The sequence below is a fragment of the Pan paniscus genome, chromosome 8 (assembly GCF_029289425.2).
Source record: "Pan paniscus chromosome 8, NHGRI_mPanPan1-v2.0_pri, whole genome shotgun sequence".
Lineage (NCBI taxonomy): Eukaryota > Metazoa > Chordata > Mammalia > Primates > Hominidae > Pan > Pan paniscus.
In genome coordinates this window covers 91,371,463-91,393,788 of record NC_073257.2, presented here as the reverse complement: position 1 = coordinate 91,393,788, position 22,326 = coordinate 91,371,463, and the positions used below count along the sequence as shown (strand labels likewise).

The window sequence follows — 22,326 nt, the reverse complement described above, 5'->3', positions numbered from 1 at the left end:
GCCACACCTGGGAAGAAACCCCAGGGGAGAAATCTTCATCCCAAAGGCTGTCACCTGAGGAGAAAGATCTTATCCAGGTCACTAAATGTATTTATCTGAGAAGGTACACCACCATGTAAAGCTCTGAGAGAATTATGGGCCCCTGGTAGGCCTGATGCTGGGAAGGCTTAATTCTAGGCAGGGTGGGTACATAGGCTGGGTGGGTACAGGGGCCTGCAGGAGCCTGCCTCCTGAGGCCCACCTGCTGTCTACGGGTGCCCTTGGGCAGCAGCAGTCGAAGGAAAAGCAGGGTTCAGGGAGGGTGGAAGACCTGCCTCCATTTCAAGGGCCAAAGTTGGCCTGGACAGAAGAAGCCAGAGCCTGAGCTTACAGTGGAAGCCAAGTGCTCGGCCCTTACTCCCTCCCCTGTCCTGATGCTGCTCCTGGGAGACCCATTGCCCGAGTGGCCTCCTAGAAGCCACTAAGGACCCAGCGGTCGAGGCTGTCATGGTTCTAGTAAGGTGGGGATAGGGCGTTTCTCTGTTTTGGGTGCTGCTGCCCTGACCCCCTGGGACAATGGCTTCTGTCTGTTTTCCAGGGCATCCCGGGACTGCCCAATAACTTTCTGAGCCTGTTGCTGGCAAATCAAATGAAGACATACCTGAGAGTTACACAAGCTGTCCCCACTCTCTGCAGGGAAGACACAAGCCTTTGCTCAGCAAACACTGAGTGAGCCCTGAGCTTCTGGCCAAGAGCCCTGGGGCCCTGGCTGGAGGCAGGGGGACTATTTGCTCCAAGATGTCTCAGGCTCTTGGAGAAGATGGGCATTCTGCATGTTCTACCAGTTCGGGGCTCATGCTGGAGAAAAGGTACCCCCAACAGATATATGGGGTGAGGGGTTGGGGGAGTGTCTGGATAGGCTGGGCTGCAATGGACAATAAAGAGGCCCCAAAGCTGGGGAGAAGGAGGACAAGTGACCCAGAGGAGCACGCCTCCCACAAACATGAGGAGAACCACGCAGAGCAGGAAGGGTAGCTCATGTTTGCTCAGGGGCGATGAGATCCCAGCACTGTGCTCAAGGTGCTGGCTGGAATGAGCTCTTTAATCCTCCCACAGCCCTAGGGGATGAGTACTAGTCTCCGGTTCTACAGATGAGGAAACTGAGGCTTAGACAGGGTGAGAGGTCCCGGTGTGTGGAGAAGACAGGAGAGGAGGGGGACAGACGTAGGGAGCAAGCTCGGGAGGGCACCTTTGTGGGGTGAGGGCCTCTCGCTCCTAACAGCGGGGAGCCACAGGAGGGCCATCCCATCCCCACCTGGAAACCCCCACTTCAGTGCAGTGCCCAGTCTTCACCTCCTCGATCTCTCCAATGGCCACAAGTCCCCAGCAAGCCCCTCCCCTTTTGGCCCCCCAGCTTCCTGTGCCTTCTCCCTGCGCGTGGTCTGTTCCCCAGGATGGTCTTCCGGCCTTGCTCCTGAAGGCTGTTCTGTCTCCCAGTACCCATCCCGACACCAAGGACACCGTGGGTGCCAGGACCTAGGGTCTGACAGGAAGCCGTGTGCTGGCTCCTGGGATCCTTCCCCAGCTCCCAGAATTTCCTCTCAGCGAGGGGTTCTCCAGGCACCCTTTGGGCACCTGAAAGCCAAGGCTGGACTCACAGTCCTTATTCTGTGAGCCCACTCTCACTAGGATGGCTGGACCCCAAGGGCCACCTCAACATGGCTCGACTCACAGACCCTCTGCCCAGAAATGCAGGGGCTCACAGACCCTGACAAACTATGGGTAGACCTCAAGGAAGAAGTCCTTGTGCAAATCACTGGCGGGCTTCAGAAGTCCAGGGTGCAGACTCTCACCTCTCATTCCCCAAGAGGGAAATGAAAGTGGGCACATGGGTGCCGGCCACGCTTACTTCCTCCAGAGCTGACACACGCTAGGACCTCCCCGATAGCTGCCGGAGGGACAGCCGTGCAGCTTCTCTCTGGGACAGACAAGTGGCAAGCACACTTGTGCCCCTCTGTCCCCTGACCTTCTCAGGCTCTCCTGTTACAGTGGCCATGCTGGAAGCAGGGATAAGCCCCCAGATGGCACCACCCTCCACAGGGCACAGCAAGGTCTCCAGCTGCAACACAGGGCAAGTACAGGCAGGAGTACTGTACAGATGAGAAAACTGAGGTTCAGACAGAAGGGGGCTGGTGGTGGAGCTGGGTGGAGAGAACCCAGTCTCGGGCTCAGGAACTTGAGGGGAACCTAATGCCCAGCCAGTTTTGGAATTAAGCCCATGCTGCGAGGGGATGAATCCACCTGACAGTGATGAAAGCTGCCAGCTACTGAGACGTTACTATGGGCCAGATACCAACCTAAGCGCCTTTTAGCCCCATCTCATTTACTCCCCACTGCAACCCTGCCAGGCAGGGACAAGTAGCTCTACTGTGCTGATCAGGAAACAGAGGCTCAGAGAACCTTGGTGACTTACTCAAAGTCACCTGGTAAATGACAGATGTGGGTTTCATAATTACTGTCTGACACTGGCTTGGGAAGGACACCGGGTGGCCCCATTTTAAGAGCCCCAGGTAGTTGGGCAGGGAGGTCCCTCGTGCATTGGGGGGAAAGGGAGAGGAGCAGTCACCAGAGCTGCCAACAGGGTAGGCCCGCGGGCCACAGAGTGACCACTTCAGGCACAGCACTGCCAACAGATCTTTCTACCATGATGGGAACATTCCACCACTGCACTGTCCAATCTGGTAGCCACTAGCCCGTGAAATGTGACTACTGTGACTGAGGAACTGAAAACTTCATTTAATTTTACTAATGTACATTTAAATATATGTGTGGCTGCTATACTGGACAGCACAGTAAATCCCACGCTGCTCCTTACAAGCAGGGACCTCAAGAAAGGCAGGCACCCCTCACATCACACAGACAACTTGGGGAGCCAGAGCTGGGCCAAGACCTTGAGCCTTTCAATTCCTGCCTGGGTGACCAGGGCTGCCATGTCCTCATGCTCCGGGCTGGCCATCTGACAGACATTTACGCAGCACCCAGCGTGGATGCAAGTCACGAACCGCCTGTCCTTCAAGTCAGTGTAGTGGGCTGACACCCAGGTGGGCAAGGGATGACAGGAAGCTACTGATGTACAGCGCTGGATCCTGGATGTGCACAGGAGCTAAGGACCGCAAGGAGACAGTGGCCCCAGACGCTGGGTGTGGGGAACCAGGGAAAGCTTCCTGGGCCATGCCATGGCATTAGAGCTGGGCCTGGAAGCAGCAGAAGTGAGAGGCAGGAAAAAGGGCTCCTTGGGCTTCCTTTTTCCTTCATCTCTGAAACATGCCCCCCATTTTTTCACAGTCCTGGCCTCCCACACACAGGGGTTGAACCAGACCTTGCTAAATCTCCTGCGCACAATGAAGCTGCCCGTCAGCTTCATAAGCTCTTGGGAGGCAGACAGGGAGCTGGTAAATCACTAGTGCCTCAGGCTCTGACCCAGGGAGCAGGGATTCAACACTTGAGCCCTGGGAGGGTGGGAGACCAACTCTGCAAGCCCAGAGACTACCCGCTGGCATCCATCCACTCCAGTCCCAGCCCCAGGGAAATGCACACATTGATTTAAAGCCTCCTGGGCCTGGCTAGAATCCCCCGAGGGACTAGGGAGAGACTCCACAAACAGGACTGCCTCTCTTTTCCAGGAGAGCAGAGGACTGTTGTGGGGAGGTCTGGACAAGCTCCATCCAGTTCCCGGAGCTCCTCAGAAGGCAGAGCTGGCTGCCCTCGCCCCCCACCATGGGCAACCACAAAACAGGAACCCTGAAACAAGACGAGGCTTTCCATTGCGTCAGCAGGGGCAGGGACATTCCCACAGCAGGACGCCGACCTCACACTACTCCCAACTTCTATGCCCGATTCCTGCCTGCTACTCAGCAGCAGCCCTGCTCCTAGAAGCAGGAGGAGTCCCAGTGCCTCTGAGGCTCCAAAGCCTTTGATGGCTCCCCACTGCCCTGAAGGTGTTGCAGCAGCCTCACTCAACCTCTCCTTGAGCTCCTGCTAACCTCCCCCCTGCCATCTGGAGGGACATCCTCCTTTCTCATCAAGCGCCATACCTCTCCTGGTTTCCAAGCCTTCACAGCTACTAGTCCTCCCACCCAACAGTCCTTTCTCATCCTGCCCATTTCCAAAATCAAGTTCCACCTGGGAAGTGTTTCAGGCCGCTCCAGCCTGAAAGTCACCATTTTCCCCTCTTCCTTCTATAGCTCTTGGGGTGTAGAGCATAGGCCTCTGTTCATCTAATTCTCTCTTGCCGTGCTGCACCCTAATATTTCCCACTGCACACCCAGATGCGGGTGGTGGCACCCAAAGACATGGCCCAAGCTTCTTTCTCACTTTCCTCTCTCCCCACCTCTCTGGCACAGGGCTGGTACTGAGGCCCTGGAGTGGAGTCTACCTTTTAGAGATGCGATAAAGATGAGGCAGAGATGAGACACTCAGGCCCCCAGAGGGGAAGTGACTTGCCAAAGGTCACACACTAATTTGGCACCAGACTACAGACACAATCACTTCAGAGCTAGTGTTGGGAGCCATGATTCTACCAATAGCATCAGAATTATCTGGGGAGCTTTACAAGCCAAATCACAGGGGCCGGGCCTCCCCTCAGACCCAACAACTCTCCAGGGTGGTTTGGGAGCCTCAGTCTCAGAAAATGTGAGTGTCCTGGCTAAATCCCCTGTTCTCCATTCACCCAGTACACACAAAGCAGCACCACTGCCCCAGGCCAGGCACTTCTAAGGCCTGGCCTCACCCTACGGGGGGTGGGAGCAGTTGGGGAACCCAGCAGGGTCTCTGCGGCTTAGAGAAGCTCCAGGGTGGCTCTAAGGAGAAGTCAGGGCCATGGCTGGGGCTACTGAGAGGGAGGAAAAGGGTCATACTTCCTGAGCCTGGCCAGGCAGGGGGACAGCAGACTGCCTGGCTGGCCCACCCAGGGGTCCTCACGCCCAGTACTCTGGGTGATGGGGGTAGCTCCCAGCTCTGTGCATCAGTTTGGAAAGGCACACAGCCCATCAGATCCTGGGGAACGAGGACACTGTGAGCTTCCCCGAGGGACTCACTATGGGTCCTGGAAGGACTCCCCGGAAAGGCCTCATCAGTGCCCTGGCCCCTGACCATTTTCTCCCTCTAGAGGACTAGAAACCTGAGAGTGTCGCCAAAGGTCCTCACATCCCTCAAGCTGCCCTGATGGGCCTTGAAGAACCCTCTTTCTGGTGTGTGGGGGTCCCTGCAGAAAGCCACCGCATTTTCAGACCTCCCACTTCAGTCAGGTCAGGGCCATGGGAGCTGGAGGTGGCAGCGAGGCCTGCTGCTGGGGGAGTGGGCACCTCAGGACACACGGACAAGGCCACAGGAAGCTAACCCTCACCTCAGGGCTGGAGCAGGAAACCAGGCAGCAGGCACAATGAAATCATAAACCACAAGTTCCCACTGGGAGACTGGGATTTGCAGTGGGCTGGGAGAGGGCATTGGCTCCATCCATGGCCTCTCCTGCCATGTGACCTTGGGGCAGGAAGTCCCTTCGGCCCTCCGGCCAGTGGGCTGGCCTTCCTTCCCTGCCTGTGGTGTCTGGCCAGGGAGCTCCCTGGGAAGCTGGAAGTGCTTCGAGGGTGGGGGCCTTGTTTTTCCCTTTGCAGGCTCCCTCGTGAGGCAGCTGCTGCTCTGCCAGGCCCTGGGAGAGTTTCCTCCTGCAGCTGAGGCTTGGGGAAGGAGGGCGAGGGAGGCCCAGCAGATGCTCTGTGACACGGCGTGGCGGGGCAAGAGCAAGGGTGAGGTGCACTCTGTACCAGTCAAAGGTCCCGAAATCCTTCTCCCCGCTGGGTTCGGGCCTGTACCCCTCTCTCTGAGGTGGTGCTAAGGATCCCAGCCACAGGCCCCACTGAGGAGTTCCTTCCCCATGGAGGAGCCAGCCTCTCCTGAGGGACCCATGCCGCATCGCTCAAGGTAAACACCTCCCTTGCCCAGAGAGCCTCGCGCCCGCTCCTTCCAGCTCTGCCAGCACAGAACTCTCTGTTCCTGAGGACCCGAGGCTGAGCTGGTGCTCCCGCCCGATCGATGGATGACTTCACAGGGACTGACGCCTACCGGCACCAAGACTGTCCCTCAGGGAGGTCTGAGGCTGCTCCTGGGACCGCTGCCCACTCGTGCCCCCTGGCTGACCTCTGCTGGAGGACAGAGTGCTGGCCGAGGGGTTGGAGACCTGGGACTCATGCCACCCTCTTGCTGGATGACCTTGGGCAAAAGTGAACCTCAGTTTTCTCCTCTGTTAAATGGGAATGCCTGGCTGGTCTACTCCTTCCCCGCAGCAGGCTGCCACAAAACAAATGCTAGGGAAACAGGAGGTCTCTTTATCTAACAGACTCGCCTGCACTGTTACACTCGTGGGCTCTGAGCTAGTGTCCTCACTGCACCTCTGTCTTAAGTCTATCCTCCTGGACAGCACTGTCTGTCGTCCATGGAGCTTCCTGTTGTGGTGGACATGTTCTAGAGTCTGAGCTGCCCAACAAGGCGGCTACCAGCCTTCGATGGCTACTGAGTGCTTGAATGTGGTTAGTGCCAAGGATAAGCTTAACTCATCCCTTTAATTAATTGAAATTCACAAACAGCCACATGTGGCCAGTGGCTACTGTACTGAATGGCGTCATCTCAGACCCAGCTCAATCACTCCTTACTCCCTGGGGCAACATTCAGGAAGCCCCGGGCAAGACTTCCACAGAACCTCTGTGGAAGCACCTTTCTCCCTCTAGCTGCCTGACTCCAGACTAGGGACTCATCTTAGAGTTCCCAGGGACTGCATGGACTGGGTGCTCAACCAATGCAGACTGAGATCTGGAAGTGCTCTTTCAATCCCTCTGCCCCCCCACCCCGTCCCAACTCCAATGGGGAAAACACACCCAACCAGCCTTCCACTCGTGCCATCATCATTCAGCAGCCACTGGGCACCCACCATCCGCCAGGCACCACAGTTGGCACTGGGGCATACGGTGATGAGAAACACGTGGTCCCTGCCTTTAGGGAGCCTGCTGGCAGTCAAGGTCTTGCTCCTGTTGGAGCCAGGCCTGGCCCCCTACATCCCCAACTGGATGATCTCGGGCACATCAGTTTTCCCATCTGAAACTGGGGCTCAAAAGTCCCTGAGCGCACAGGCTGTGATGAGAATCAAGAGGCATGAGAGAGGCACAGGGGCTCTGAGCCAGGGGAGGGCTGTGCAGGGCAGTGGAGGCAGCCTTATGAAGCGAGGTGTAAACTCTGTGCAGGCTGCGCTTCCGGTAAAGACCTAGATTCTCACCAAAGCATCGCCGTTTGGTGGTTTCTCACTAAGGAAGTTCAGGATAAAAATAGCTCAGAAGGGGACTTGAATCCAGCTAGTTGGAGGGTAGTCACTGCCTGGCTTATACACAAAAAAAGGGGAAAGTCTTGTTAGGAGCCACGTGGACTCCAAGAGTCACCCTTCCACCCAACCCCTGGGACAGGGCCTTTCCTCCATAGCAGATGGGAGATAAGCTTCAGGCCCAGAGCCCCATAACTGGGGGAGCCGGAGCCCCCATGTAACATCTGGGGTCACCCTGACTTCAGGATGGCACGGCCTTTTCACCCCAACTCACTCCTCAGCCAGATTTCTGACTCTCAGCCTGATTTCTCTCCTCAGCCCAATTTCTGTGGCCACTCTCAAAGATGGGCCAATGAGAAGCACCAACTCCATGCCACCTGCCACACAAAGCCTTCCTGCTGGAAGAGCCATCAGCCCTGCTCAACACTCATCTGGCAGTCTCGCCTGATGGTCAAGGGCGAAGGGACTGGGTCCCCACTGTAGGAATGACAGTCTCCTGAAACCCGTCTAAAGAAGTGCCAGCTGACCTCTCCTAGTTTCCCCCCAGAGGGCTTCTGGACCCAGGAACTGGTACCTATCTGGTGCCCACCGCACCATGGCTTGGCTTCGAAGACACCAATACCAAAACCACATGCTCAGGACCCCAGGCAGCCGCCTCTTAGTCCCTATCAAGGGGCTCTTTCTCCAAGGTCTTGTACAAGGTCCTCACAACCAGGCATCTCCTGAAAGGCTGCTTCCTGCCCTCTGGTGCAAATCCACCTCTCTCCTCTAGCCAGCTTGCCAGCAAACACTTGTCAGAAGTCTATTCGGCACCCACCACCTTTGCGAAGGGCACCCTGCCGCAATGGTGGCATCACCAGTGCCCGTGGGGTCTCTACGCGCTGGAGGCATCAGGGCTGCATTCTGACAAAGGAGCAGCTTGAAGTCGAGGACCCTCAGGCGCTGCCTCCGAAGGCATCCTGGCCGATTCTTATTTTTGCAGCGTGAGCCGACTGAGCACAGAGCCTCGTAAAATGTCTGCTGGAGAGCCAACACTTCACCTTCAGGGACCTGGGTGGGGGCGCACTCTGCCCCGTGGCCCCAAAGAGAAATGAAGGCCCCGTCTGTGGGCACACAAAACCGGCCCGGTGCACGCCGGTGCCACTCTCGCGGCCAAGCCTGGGGCTGACACCATGCAGCACACGGCGCTACCCACAATGCACCGGCCCTCCTCTGTCACACACAGGCACGCACACTCACCCCCGCGCCCGGAGGGAGCCCAGGGCCCGGCCCGTGGGCGCCCAGGCGCCGACCCCTCCGGCCCCGCACTTACCTAGAAGTTGCACCGGTCGCGATCCCGCCCTGGCGCCCTCGGGGGCTTGGGGCCCGGCCGGCGGCGGCCGCGGCGAGCGACTCCGGGTAGGATTCAGCCAGCGACGAACAAAGGCTGCGCGCAGGCAGCGGGCGCCGCCTGCATCCCCGCTCCGCGCCCCGGCGGCGGCGGCGGCGCGGGGGCCCGGGCGGGTCCGGCGCCCGCTCGCTCCGCGCTGCCCGCTCCGAGGGCGCTCCGGCTCCCGCGCTCCCGCTCGCTGCTGCCCGCCACCGCCGCCGCCGTCCGGCTACCGCACCGCACACATCAATTATTCATCGCCCGTCTCCAGCTTCCCGGGCGAAGCCAATCACAGGCGGAGGCTCCGCTAATGGGGCCGCCGCCGCCGCCGCCGAGGAGGCAGCCAGCCGCGCGCCCGGGCGCAAGCGACAGCTCTCCAGGGACGGGGATGGGCCGGGGGCGCGCGGGGGGCGGGGGCGCACGGGGCGCGCCGGAGAAACTTCCCACGGCCCGCGCTCTGCGCCGCGCTCGCGGACCCTGCGGGCGTGACCACCCACCCTGCGTGTGCCCGCGTGGGGCTGGGGGCTCCGGGGGAGGCCAGGCCAGCCGCGGCGGGGGGAGGGGAGGGAGGAGGAGGAGGAGCGCGGGAGGAAGATGAAAGGCGAGCAGACCTGCCTTGGCGTCTCCAGGGAGCCCCGGCTCGCGCGCGCCCTCCCCGCCCCGCGAGCCTCGCCGTCCGCACCCCCGCCCCCCAGCCCGCCGCCCGCACTCACTCGCGCGCGCAGACCGTCAGCCCAGCCACTTCGCTGCGAGGGAGCGCGAGCGAGTATGAATCGGAGGCAGCTCACATTTCAAACTTGCACGCAGGGGTGGTGCTGGTGCACGCCGCTGCCGAGCGAACGCACGACCCGACGAGCAGCACTCCAGCCTCCGGGCGGGGGCGGCGACGAGGCCCCTTTCCTTCCCCCGCCTAGGCAATTAATTGGAAGCAACACTTGTGCGAGTGGGGCTCCCGAAGCGCTGTCGCCCGAGGAGGCCGCCGGGAAGGCGCTGGCGGTGGATGACTTCGGGTGTCTCCCGCCCCCCAGCGAATCCTCCCAAGTGGGCATGCTAATGAGGGCCCACGGCGGGGAGGGGGTGGAGGAGGGAGCTGAACTGGAGGGGGCCTCGGCCGGGGGGAGGGGAGGGGAGGAGAGGGGAGGGCGGGGCTAGGCATCCAGATTAAATCTCGGTTTAAAGGATTTTCGGAACGGGCTACGGGGTGGAGAAGGTAGGCGGCCCGGCATCTTACTTCCCTGACCCTGGGTGCCCTGGCACCCCCGGGATTCCCCGAGCGAGGGGCCCAGGACAGGGTGAACACGCGCACGTACGCTCCCGCTCCCCGACTTCGGGGAGTTCCTGTGACCAGGAGCTGGCGGCAGGAGGGAAGCCGGGGGCGGCTGCGCGCGGCCCTGCCCCGCCCCGGGAGCTGCTGCCTTCCTGACATTGCATCCTGTGGTGGCCGAGGCCTCTTCCTTCCAGCCAGTCTGTCGCAAGGGCTCCGGGCTTTGAGCGCTTGCTCACCCCCCACCTCTCTGCCCCTTAGACACCCCTGGAAGCCCACCTGCTGTCCCACCTCCAGAGATCTTCGCCCCTCCCTCTTTCATGGGCACTCCCTGTCATCATTACCCCCTCGGGAGAAACTGTATTTTATAGCTCCCTCCCCCAGCCCCACCCACCTGCCTGTGAAAGTTGCTTGTGTGGTGACCTAACTGCCCCAAACACTTAGGAAGGTAAGTGAGGCCCCATCATTCATCCCCAAAGAAGGGCAGCCATGACTGTCTTTAAAATCTCCTCTGTATTGGACTGCCATGCCCTGCTGCCCTGGCCAACACCGGGAGCTGACCAGGTTCACTGGCCTTTGAGGTGACATCTCCTGACTCCATCCCCTCTTCTCAGCTCAGCCTCTGGCTGGCCCCTAAACCTTCCTGCCGGCCCTGGAAGTTGCTGGGACAAATCACTTATCTAGAAATTATGTTCTTGCTTCTTGTTTGACATAAATCGTTAGCAGGCTCTAATCCCACCCACTGCCACTTGAAATATCGCTTTCAGGATGGCATTTGAAAATGCAGTTGTCATGGGCTTTCCCTCCGAGGAGGTGGTTAAATGGATTAATTCGTACTTCATAACTTGAGCCTTTTGGACACGAACTAGCTTCCTGCAAGAGAAATTAATTGGCATCCCCTTACTGGCAGGCCAACCCCAGGGCAGCCAGGGGAAGGACTTCCCTTCAGCTTTGCACAAATTCCAGGCTCTGCTTATTCTCACCTCCATCTCATCTCCTCGTAGGTTATTATGGCTTCTTTGGGGACAGTCATTTACTCACTGAGACATTCACTGGGGCCCTGCCCTCCCAAGCAGCACCGCAGGCAGGGGTCCAGTGAAGACTCGCCCATCTCCCCACTGCAGATCCTCCAGATGACTGACCTACTCTAAAGCCCACTGCTCAGCAAATGACACCGAGAAAACAGATGGGGTGGGACAATATGGCTCACGTGTCCCAAGAGAACACTGAGATGGATGTACCTAAGATCTGGTTTCTACTGTTAATCTGGTTTTTAACAATGTCAGCACTTGGACCTCCATTATCCAGAATCCAAAGAGCCACTATCTGAAATAACCAGAACACAAACCCTTCCCCATTCTGTGCAATGACAGTTCACTATTCTAATCTGATCCTTAGTGCTTTCTGAGCCACCAAAGACCCGCATGTTTGGGACTTCCAAATTCATTTTTGAGATATCCTATATGTGTTGGTACCATGTGGCCAGCCCCAGAAGCTGAGTTCAGCAAAACCACTTTGGTAGGTTGAGCCAGAATTTGGACTGGAATTGAGCAGAGGTTTATACCAGAGGGGGACAGACCTGGTGGCATTGCCCAGGAAACTTCAATAAAGACAACCTGCCAGTCTCCCTACCCCATCTCCCTGTTCTCCCAGGAACCCACTCTGGGAAGTCATAGGGTGGGGCTGGAGAAGAGAATTAATATACGCTCCTCTGGCTTGAGACCAGAGGTTTTAGACTTTCCCCAGGTAAGCAAAAAAAAAAAAAAAAAAAAGAGATAAATACTCTTCACTAGATTTACGTAATTAGGAAAACAAATTGTTTTCAAGCATCCATTCACCAGACTGCACGGGAGGCCTTCAGGCCAAAGCTGGGGTTTTCAGATGCTAATTTCAAGGCTCTCTCTGGCCCACTTGGTTAGCAAACTCTTTCTAGTTACACGCCTCCGGTCTACAGAAATACGGGCACTCCAACCAGTCTCTGCTTCAGAGGGCCTTCTCCACTTGTTCCAAGTTCCAACTCCACTTCTCCAACTTCCAAAGATTTGCTCAAAAGCCTGGGGCCCAAAGCAGCCCGCTCCACCCCCTTGATAAGGATCTACAGCAAAGAGGCCGCAGACAAAGGCGCTCTCCACCTCAGCTCACAGGCACTCGGTGAGCTCTCTGAGTGACCTCGGCAAGGGGGGCAAAGCCCCGGGGGAATGACTTGGGAGAGAGAAGAAAGGAAGAAGAAAGGGCGAGCTGCAGCCCCCGCGCTGCAGCTCCTTGATGAATGCCCGCCAGCACTTGGGAGGCCTGACGCGGGGATCAATAGCGGGTGGCTTTTCTCGCGGGTGTTTGAACTCCTCCTGCCGTGGGCCCTGGCGAGGAGGAGCCGCCGATAAATCACGGCGCTGCAGCCGGGAAGGCAGTGGTGGCTTGCTCGGGAGAGCAAGAGGAGGGAGGATGCTTTACCCAGCTGGAGGAGCCTGCCATGCGGAGCCTGCCTCTGCAAGACCAACTGGGTGGGGTTGGGGTGGGGGCGGGTGGGGACCCTTCCAGTCAAGCTGGGGGCGCAGACAGGGGCCTTCTCCAGGGCTCCCCTGTTTACCCACAGAGGGATGGGCTTCCTGGATCCTGTCCCAGCATTACCCAGTAAAAAGAATCAAGCCACCTAGGATGTAGGTCACCCAGGGGTCAAAGTGGTTCTGGGCTGGGTCACCTCCTGTATAAGGCTTTGTATAGTGGGAGGCCTGGGGGCTGAGAGGCCACTAGCAAGGAAAGACCAGCATACAAAAGCCAGGCTCCCTCTGACCGCTTAGAGGGAGAACAATGAAGCCAGGGATGGCTCTGCTGGGTGCTGGGTTCTGAGACACAGAGCTCGTCTTCAGGCAGGGTCTGCTGATTCAGCAGGGCTGAGCAAGGATCCTATGACTCGGAGATGTCACCCATGCGGGCGTAGGCGCTCAGAGGGAGGGTGAGGTGGACAAGGAGGCCCCAGCCACGTGTCCACGTGAGAATGACAGGCATGAGCTCAGGCCCTGGGAGCTGCCTGGGCCATCCACCTTCACATCCCTGGTCCTTCTCAGGACACGTGGGAGTGTAGAGCATAGAGTGGGCATTCAACAAATGGATGCACACATACCGGGGACCTGGCATGGAGCAGCTATCACACAGCCAGCTCAGTTGCCCAAGGAAGGCTCAAACAGCAGCCCTGGGGCATGAGACAACTCAGGGGCTCTGCCTCCAGAGACCCCTTCCTGGGGCTTCTGCCAACCTCTGAGGGGTCAGGGCATAAACTCTCATGTGTCTTTATGACACTGTTCTCTCTGTCCCCACTCCCTTTCCCCCCTCATCCTGGTCAACCTCCTCAAGTCTTCACTTAGTCTTTAAGATGAAAGGGACAGTTGCGGTTGAGCTCCTGGCCAACGCAGGCATCCCCACCAGACCTCAGAACCCCTCCTGTGTCCACACACGGGGTCACAGAGCTAGGGGCCCAAGCAGGATCCTGGCCTCTGCTCTCCTGGTGTAATAAGCAGCTCATGGTTACTGAGAGCTTGCTGGTTGGCAGGCACACTTCCAGGCATTTTCCAAGTATTAACAATCCTCACCACCAGACCTTTCTGACAGGAGCTATTTCCACTGTACAGAAACTAAAACAGAGGCGCAGGGAGGTTTAGACAATTTGCCCAAGGGTTTAAATGACTTGGCAATCCAGTTCAAAAGTATGCATTGATAACCATCACATATTCCCAAGGTGGGAGTCTAGGATCCAGAGAAGGAAGGTGACCTCCAGGTCACACAGTCAATTAGAGCTGTGATGAGAGCTCATGCCCCCAACTCTGTTTTATATTCTTTCCCTCATACCACATTACAAATACTGAAATAGTTCTTGCTTCATTGTGTTTCTTTTTAGAGTTTAGCATCTATGCATTTGTAAGCATTTGTGTGACATTTTGAGTTTGCTGGGGCTCCACCTGAGTGGGGGACAGGGACACGATGCACAGTGAGACCTCCATGCCTCTTAGCCTCCTGCCACTGCACCCCGCTCCCCTTCCTGGGCGTATCCTCCAGCAGGGCCACTCATCCTGGACCCAGGCTGCATTCCCACAAGTCTGCATTTGGCTTCCACCCAAATCCTATAATCGTTTCATTTTGAAAACAATACCACCCGGTGCCCCACACCTCCACTCAGTACCTCCGAGAAGTTCTACAAGGGCAAGGTTACTGGGGTTCCAGGAAAGCATCCTGCCAGGCTAGAGGAGAAGAGAGGATTCTGAGGGGAGGGGGCACGTGAACCAGACACAAAATGATCATTCAGAGGAGCCTGCTCAGCTACCTGCTCAGCCCCAGGCTACCGAGCGGGGAGGGGGCGAGCGGGGAGCTGGTAGGGCTTGGGGCTGCCCCCAGGGCTGGGGCGGAGACAGGAAGGAACTGGCCATGCTCTCCGGGCTAACTGAGGCGCTGCGGAGGGAAGGGAGGAGCCTGGATTTGGAGGCTGAGGCTCAGGAAACAAGTTCTGACTAGCTGGTGGCCCTGACGAGCTGTTAGGCTTTCAGAGCCTCGACCTCCTCCTTTGTAAAACAAGGGTGAGACCACCTAACACCAGGTCCTGGGAAAGACCAATTGAGAAGCCATGGTGTTAGGGAGTGAACTGTGTCCCCACAAAAAATGTTGAACTCCTAACCCCCAGAACCTGTGAATGTGACTTTATTTGGAAGGAAGTAGGGCCTTTGCAGATGACCACGTTAAGATGAGGTCATTAGGGTGGGCCCTAATCCCTCAGAACTAGTGTCCTTATAAAAAGAAGTTTAGACACAGAGACATGCATGCAGGGACAATGCCACGTGAAGACTGAAGTTATGTTGCCACAAGCCAAGAAACTACCAGAAGCGAGGAGAGAACCTTGGAGAAGATCCTTCCCTAGAGCCTTCTGAGGGACCTTGGCCCTACTGACACCTTCCTCTGGGCTTTTAGGTCTCCAGAACTGTGAGACAGTGAATCGCTATTGTGTAAGCCACCCGCTGTGTGGCACTTTGTTATGGCAGCCTTAGCAAACTAAAATGGAGGATCCGTTAAAACCTAAGTCACAAAACATTCTTCTGCTTAACACCCTTCCTCATGTTGCTCTGGCTCCGTTGGTGTAAAATGCAAGTCCTTGTGGCTGAGCCCCCGCGTGACCCAGCCTCCAGTCTCTGTCATCTCTCTGACCTCATTTCCCTCCAGTCCCCCTCGGCTTACTCTGGTCCAGCCTCGATGCCCTTCTAGCTGTGAATGCACCCGACGCACCTCCAGGGGTTCTGCCAGGAATGCTCTTCTCCAGGTGGCCCTGGCTCCATCCCCACATCCCCGCCTCCTGCAGGCTTTCCCTCGGGGGACCCCTTGACTGGGAAGCCCCCGCCACCACACTGACCACAACTCAGCCCCCTCTGACATGCCTGTGAGTCTCCTGACGTGGCTTTGTCCTTAGCATTGTTGGCTGGTGTATTTCAATTATTTACCTTGTTTAACGCTGTCTCCCTCACTAAAAGGCAAGCTTCATGTCAACTGGGACTTTAGTCTGTTTTGGATGTGTTATACTGACAGTATCTAAAATATGCCAGGCAGATGCTTTATAAATATTAGCTGTATGAATGAAACAAGGACCAGCTGCCTGAATGAATGAGTGAACCAAGAATGATTGCATGCACAGTGAACAATCACAGCCTCTAAGGGTGTGTGGTGGCCCTGCTGCCCTGCCCGGAGCCTAGGTCTCCGACCTGCTTCCTAGAACCTGTTTCTCAGGGGCAGGCAGCCTGTTCAGACAGGAAGCTCAGGCTGGTTAACAAAGGGGCTGCCGGAGGTGGTGGGGAGCGCGCCACCCAGGTCTCTAATGAATCTCTTCCCATTGATTTCTGGAGTCGCCTTTGAAGGGAAGAGACGGCAAAGGCAGCTCGAATGTCCATGCCTCAGCAGTCCTGGGGTTTCATTGCTTCTCCCAGGACACAGCTTTGATGGGGGCTTCCGAATGGCCCCAGGGTTGGACTGACATAAGCTCTCTGCAGTTGGAAATGCAATTTGCCTTCCTGCCGGACTGTCTGTCTGCCTGCCTGGCTGTGCAGCACACCTCCCTGTCTGGGCTGGAGCAGCCAAATTCCGTTCCTGATGCTTCCCAGACAAAGGCTCACAAGGCAGCTGAGCACAAAGCTTCCACTTTGCAGCGGAAGAAAGTGAGGCTCACTTTGGGAAAAGATTTGGGGCCACTCACACACTCTGGCCCAGGCTGCAGGACCAGGCAGGGCTACTATACCAGGTGTCCCAGCCACCATCGGACCCATCGTGCCTGGAAACCATGTGTGGCCTATTCCTTCCAGCCCCTTTCTTGACAGAGCCTCTACTTATCCATTTGCAATCAAGCCAGCTCAGTCGACATCAGAGTAAAGAGGCCCTTGTTTCCCTCTTCAAATGAGGAAACTGAGGTTCAAAGAGGAGGCAGGGACTGCCTCCAGTCACATGGCATATTAGTTGTAGAGCCAGGACTAGAACCCCAGACTCCTGGCTTGTTCCACGGCCCCAAGCTGTCTATCCTGGCACTGTATTCCTGCCAACTGTAGCGTCCAGGGCATGCCCTGCAAACTGCAAAGTGCTAGGCAGATATGCTCTTCTAAAGGACTCTTGCCCATCAGTTGCCTCTTTTTCCCAGCACAGTGTGGGATTCTGATGGGATGGGTCCATCCTACTCGGTACCTCCTGCTCACAGGGAGGTCGGGGCTAGACCTGGACTTGTCGGCTCTTTCCCTCACCTACTGTGGGAGTCACATGCATCCTGAAGATGGGTGGGTGAACCTGATTTGGGCTCAAAGAAGGAAGGAATTTCTGACAGTCAGGGCTGCCAGGGAGTAGCAGGGAGCAGCCTGTCACCTGAGGCATATGAGCTGAGGATGGAGAATTGCAGAAGGGACCCTGTACTGGTGGGCTTATGGCTTCTGAGGCCTGCTGTAGGGTGCTAGGAGAGGTAAAAGGAGAGGAGAGGTGGTTGAGAAGCAAGCCCGAGCACCTCGGTGTGCTCTGGGCAGCAATTGCGCAGTTTTAGGAAGCTCCCAAGCCCATGAAAAGTTTGCCAGGAGTCCTTCATCACCCGGTGCAGCCTTCCTGCCTTTCTTTCACCACCCCATGTGAGAGGAGGTTCTCCGGGTGCCTGCTCCCTTCCAGCCCCTTGTTCCTGGTCCATGGCAGATGAGGGGAGCCAGCGGCTTCCTTCATTCCCCAGTGTGGTCCCAGGTGTCCCCCACCTCCAGGGGCTCTGGACATGAGCTGACAGGCTGCATAGGAATGTCTGGGGGAAATCCAAAGGTGGCCGCCAGGGCAGGGCAAGGAGTGGGAGGCCTGATGTTGAAATCAGGGCCTGCAGAGCTGAGCTCACAGAACTGCGTGCTCTTTGGCCCAGGAGGCCAAGTCCCCAACTGAGACAGATGCTACCTGGAAAGGGGCTTGGGAGCTTGCTGTGTGACCAGGTGCAGGTCACTGTCCCTCTCTGGACCCTAATCCCCTCTCCCCCAGTGAAGACATCTAGTGTAGATGCCATACCTCTCTTTGCTGCCGGGGGCACTGGCCTCCCCAAGTCTGGCTGGGTAGGCTCCAAGAAGAAATGTCATTATTGAACTGACTCCTGCTAATTCCCTGTAAAGGCCGGAGTAGGCTGACAGGTGGGCCAGGCAAGAGGTCTACAACACACATCATTTTGTCAAGGCAAAGACGCTGGTTCCAAGGTGGCAGGCCCTCTATGGTTCCATTCTCCTATATTTATTTGTGGTTTATCTGTTAAGTATGTTTATCTATTAAGTATGTTAAATGTTTCCTACATGACTAATGGATATTCACCAAGTTATTCCACAGTGGTGGGATGTCAGCTTTACTTTCTTATAATTTTCTGTATTCCTTGATTGTCCTACACATAGTATGTATTATCTTTGGACTTACAAGAAAAATTCCATAAAACCACTTTCATTTCAGAATGAAATCCAAAGTTAAGACCTTTTCCCTGGGAAAGGTGCTGTGTACCATCCTCAGAACTGGTAAGTCAAGAGTCAAGCATAAAACAGCCATGTCACCACCTGAGCTTCCGAGGCCCAGGGAAGGGCGTGGGCACGAGGCATTGCTGGGGAGTCACCTCTGCTTCTCTCCCTCCACACACGGCACACTTCCACCCCAGCAGACTGGTGTCCTGGCATTCTGGCAACTGCACCAGCCTCCAAACTATGTTCTCTGCCTCTAGCACCCAGGTCCCTCCTCTACCTGCTGAGGCAAATCTGACCATGTCATCCCTTGTCTAAAATGTTCTTTCGCTCCCCAGGGGTGTCAAGATCAAGTTCAAGCTCCTTAGATTGGCATTCAAGGACTCAGATGATGTGGTCCCTAGAAGTGTCATGCCTGGTCTCCAGGAGGGCCATCTTGCTGCCCTCAGCCTGGGTTGCTGTCGCCTGACTCCCCCGGCAAGACCCTTAAAGACATATATACACTCTGGTTTGCCCAACTTCACTGGAGCCCCTGCTTTCCCAAAAGATCCATATGCCGATCAAAGTGTTGGGCAGCAGCTGGGTGCCAGCCTGCAGCTAGGAGGGGAAACTGCTGCAAATCCAGGGGTGGCAGAGGGAAGCTGAGGCCCCCCCACCCTCCCTACCAATCTTTGGGCTTTTCCAGGGGATGAGGAGCCAGGCCCCTGCTGATGAATTTGAAAGGGAAGGTGAGCTGTGGGCCAGCAGTCTGGGGTGACGCTCTCCAGGAGGGGAAAAAAATCAGGCATGGTGATCTCAGTCCTGTGGATGCTACGGTTTGGGGTTGCTGTGGTCTGAGTGTTTGTGCCTCTCTAAATTAACGTGTTGAAATCTAATCCATTGAGATGGTACGAAGAGCTGGGGCCTTTGGGAGAGGATTAGGTCATCAGGAATACACCTTCATGAATGGGACCAGTGCCTTATGAAAGAGGCTTGAGGGCGCTCTTTGCACCCATGTGAGGACACAGCCAGAAGGTGCCATCTACGGGGAGCGTGCCCTCACTGGACATCAAATCTGCCAGAGCCTGATCTTGCCTCTGCAACAGGGAGTGATCAATTGCTATTGTTTGTAAGTTACCTAGTCAAAGGTATTTTGCTATAGCAGCCTGAACAGACTAAGGCAGGGGCCAAGCAATGCTACGTGTTCCCTGCCTCAGTCTCCCCAGCTGTGATGCAGGATGCAGGCAGTATTCTGAGAGGCACAGTGGGAAGGCCCAGCCCTGGGAACCAAGCCAGTGCTTCTGCTGCTCCCCCTCAACAAGGGGAGCCCACACCCCCCTTGGGCCCCAGACAAACCTGGGAGTGTGGTGTGTAATTGAATTTGGCCTAATTACCTAATTGCACTGAGGAACAACCAGTACTGACAGAGGCCTTGGTGTCGGGGGCGTGGCTGGAAGCCAGGAGCCAAGAGGGAGCCTCCAGATTCCCCAGGCATTCATGGAACCAGTACTGGGCATCAGTACTTCCTATCACTTAGCCCCTTGGATGCTTGGAACCCCGGGGGCAGGTGGTGCTGTTCCCATTCCACAGATGAGGAAATGGAGGCTCAAAGTGGCACATCTTGCACAGGGACACCAAGTCAGAAGAAGCAGGAGGGGGTTTAGCTCACATTCCTTCCGCACCTGCACCTTAATATTTTCGTAAAGCTGAAAGGAGAGGATGTGCATGCAGTATTTTGCCTAGCATCTAAAACATGGTAACTCCTTAACTGATTGGCAGTAGTAGTAGGATGATGTTAGGGTTTCACATAAAGGTATGGTGGCAATAATAGCAGGAGTAATGCCAGCCTCGCCCCTGGTACGATGAGGGATGCTGGGAAGATTGCATCCCCCACCCTGTGTCAGTCTCTTCTCAGATTAAACTGGGGCTTGGGCTAGGTGATCCTCAAAGCCCTCTACACTCTGACATTCATGTCAGAAAGGAACAGTAACGATAATGTAACACTACCACCAATACTTATTATGTATACTTATTATGAATTATTATGTACCTTGTGACCTCCAAAAATACACCGTCCTCCTGCTTCCCCTTTGCTGTCCAACACACAGTATCCTCCTTCCCATACCAGCCATCTTCCTCCCATAAGTGATTTTTTGAGGGGTGCAGGGGTACCACCCACTCACTTATTCTGTCTCAGTCATTGGGATGTAGCAAATAAGACACTGAGTTTTCACTACATGCAGGGCACAGTTTTCCGTTATATCCTCCCATTTAATCCTCAACGCAGACAGCACCAAGTGAGGGTTACTGTTAGCCCCATTTCCTGATGCAACAGCTGAGGATCAGAGAGGTTAAGTCAGTTCCTTAAAGTCACACAGCTCTAAAGCAGGAGAGCAGGAGGCAAGCTCAAGATGGCCAACCTCCACTAGATTCTCCAAAAACTGACCCTCCTCCCATCATTCATGGGTCCATTGTTCCTCAAATGATTTCAGCCCAATGCCTCCACTGGCCACCCAAGAGCCAGCCTCAGTCTCACTGGACTAGCTGCACAGGAGTGGTCAATAGCATTAAAAACACCAGGCATGACCAGGCACGGTGGCTCATGCCTGTAATCCCAGCACTTTGGGAGGCTGAGGCAGGTGGATCACCTGAGGTCAGGAGTTCGAGACCAGCCTGGCCAACTTTGTGAAACCCCATCTCTACTAAAAATTGTATTTTAGCCAGGCGTGGTGGCGTGTGCTTGTAATTCCAGCTACTTGGGAGGCGGAGATAGGAGAATTACTTGAACACGGGAGGCGGAGGTTGCAGTGAGCCAAGATCGTGCCACTGCACTCCAGCATGGGTGACAGAGCGAGACTCCGTCTCAAAACAAAAAAACAAAAAAACAAACAAAAAAAAACCCCCACCAGGCTTCCTGGGCTGGGTATGGTGGCTCACACCTGCAATCTTAGCACTTTGGGAGGCTGAGGCGGGCGGATCACCTGAGTTCAGGAGTTCAAGACCAGCTTGGTCAACACAGTGAAACCCCATCTCTACTAAAAATACAAACATTAGCCATGGTGGTGGTTGCCTGCAATCCCAGCTGTTGGGGAGGCTGAGGCAAGAGGATCACTTGAACCTGGGAGGCAGAAGTTGCAGTGAGCTGAGATCGCGCCATTGCACTCCAGCCTGGATGACAAGAGTGAAACTCCGTTTCAAAACAAAAACAAAAACAATAACTCCAAGCTTCTTGTGGAATCACAAGTGCTGGCAGTTCTGGGTGTGTGTCACGCATGGCCTCAGGTGGCCCCTGTGTAGCAGCTGTCCCCTTGGTGGGGCTGGGCACTCTGGTGCCCCTGATCACTTCTGTATCTTCAGTGAGATGCCATCTTTGTGTCATCTGCCTAGCTGTGTGGACATGTGACTCTGACACAGAGCAAAGGCACCCCAGGAGGAGGCACAGGACCGGAACCCTAAAACCTAGCCTAGCCCGAGCAGGGCATGAGTGCCCTCGGAGGAGGGGTCCACACCCTGGGCCTTGACCCATGGGGCCACCTTGGCACCTGTGCCCTCCTTCTTTAGAGGGGCTGTGTCTTTCTTCTCTTTTGTTTTTCTCCTCCCACAGTTCTCTTTCCATTTGGAGAGGGAGGAGAACTAGGCACAGAGGCCCTGTCTCCAGGGTATGACACTCAAATCTCTCCCTGGAGACCACTGGGACACCTGCACATCCTCGTGCTTCCACACGGGCGGACAATCAAGCACAGGCACCACCTCCACCGCATCCAGCATGCTTCAGAGCGCTGGCTTCCCGGCTTCCCCAGGGAGCTCAACAGTGAACCACTTTCCCGCCGTCTGTGCAGGGAGGAGTTCCCATTTTCTCTCTTCTGAGACCCTTTTGAACAGACATGGACCCTGCACACAGGCGGGCCCCTCGACTCCCGGCAGACGCTTAATTGGGAGGAAGTGATTCTAAACATCTGGGGCGCACATCTGAGAGTGGGCTCAAGACCACACGGAGCCTGGAGGAAATGGGAATGTATGCAATGATGTCACTTCCTTGGCTGAGGGTCCTCAGGAGGGGGCAGAGCTAAACAACAGCAGGCATTTCTGGGGGCGTGGCCCAGGGCTGGAGCAGGGCAGCAGCCTGTGAGCAGATAGCCGGCCACCTAGAGCAGATGCTGCAGATGACCCTGGCAGAGCTGAGCAGCAGGACCTGTGGTGCACGGAGCAGTGTCCCAAGGGGAAAGGGGAGAGACAAAGGAAATGGGGGAGAGAGGGAAAGGAGGAGAAAGGAGACGGGGAGAGTGAAAGAGAGGAAGGAGAAAGGGGGGCGGGGAGAGAGAGAAAGAGCCAAAAGGACAGAGGCAGAGAACTGTTTTGCTCAGCCGGAGCCTCCCAGGGCAACCTACAGAGGAGGGCA

The 22,326-nt window shown here is 56.2% G+C and overlaps 1 protein-coding gene across 10 annotated transcripts in view; it reads right to left on the bottom strand.

Annotated features, from left to right (window-relative positions):
* Positions 1-22,326, bottom strand: part of ZMIZ1 (zinc finger MIZ-type containing 1) — a 248,024-nt gene that overhangs the window by 64,228 nt on the left and 161,470 nt on the right. Inside the window, exon 1 of one of the 10 annotated variants that reach the window (XM_034930957.3) lies at positions 9,428-9,711. The exons of 8 other annotated variants lie outside the window; for them this stretch is intronic. The gene's annotated coding sequence lies outside the window, so the exon portion shown is untranslated. Of the gene's footprint in view, positions 1-8,657; positions 9,376-9,427; positions 9,712-22,326 lie in introns of those variants that run through there. One more of the 10 variants, XM_034930958.3, reaches the window with a different exon arrangement.